At 44.6% G+C, this 606-nt stretch overlaps 1 protein-coding gene across 1 annotated transcript in view; it reads right to left on the reverse strand.

Annotated features, from left to right (window-relative positions):
- Nucleotides 1-324: 324 nt before the first annotated feature.
- LOC138980493 (lysine-specific histone demethylase 2-like) overlaps nt 325-606 on the reverse strand; it is a 31,088-nt gene continuing 30,806 nt past the window's right edge. Inside the window, exon 20 of the mRNA XM_070353372.1 lies at nt 325-606. This exon is cut by the window's right edge and continues 967 nt beyond it. The gene's annotated coding sequence lies outside the window, so the exon portion shown is untranslated.

The following is a 606-nucleotide window of genomic DNA, read 5'->3' on the forward strand; positions in this document are numbered from 1 at the left end:
AAAAAAAGCCTAAAAAGTATACAACCCCCCCCCCCCCCCCCATCCAGACAACTTTTAAAATGTGAAGCAAAATGGTGCAATCTGGGGATCTCCAGAATGTTCTTTGGAGCGTCAACAATGTATAACATCTGCCAGTCCCATGGCTGGATACAGACGTAACAGAGTATGAGATAGAGAGGGACGTGCACATAGCCAACCAATAGCAATACCTTCACACAGAAACAAGGTGTCTTCAAGGTTTTCCTCAACAGTTGAACTTCCCTTTTAGGACCCCCCCCCCCCCCCCCCAATTCAAGACTTCCTCCCTTTCAAGAGCTTGCAAATGTACCCCCATTTTAAGACCCCCCTCCTTTTTAAGACCCGATCTTCTCAGATTTCTGAAGGTCTTAAAAAGGGGGTTCCAGTGTCTAAAACTTTGTCCTACACTTGTTGTTGTTGTGGTGCATTGTGATTTACAAACAGCACAGGCTGTAAAGACCACACTCTAGGCCTTCCTTCACTGATTGATTCCCAAGTTTGACTTTTCAAAGTCTTTTTTACCAAACATTCAGTTCCAAAGCTTCGTGCATCGAGCTTCGTGGAGTCGACTTTGCACAATTAATTTCA

Source organism: Littorina saxatilis, linkage group LG11 (assembly GCF_037325665.1).
Source record: "Littorina saxatilis isolate snail1 linkage group LG11, US_GU_Lsax_2.0, whole genome shotgun sequence".
In the NCBI taxonomy this organism is placed as follows: domain Eukaryota; kingdom Metazoa; phylum Mollusca; class Gastropoda; order Littorinimorpha; family Littorinidae; genus Littorina; species Littorina saxatilis.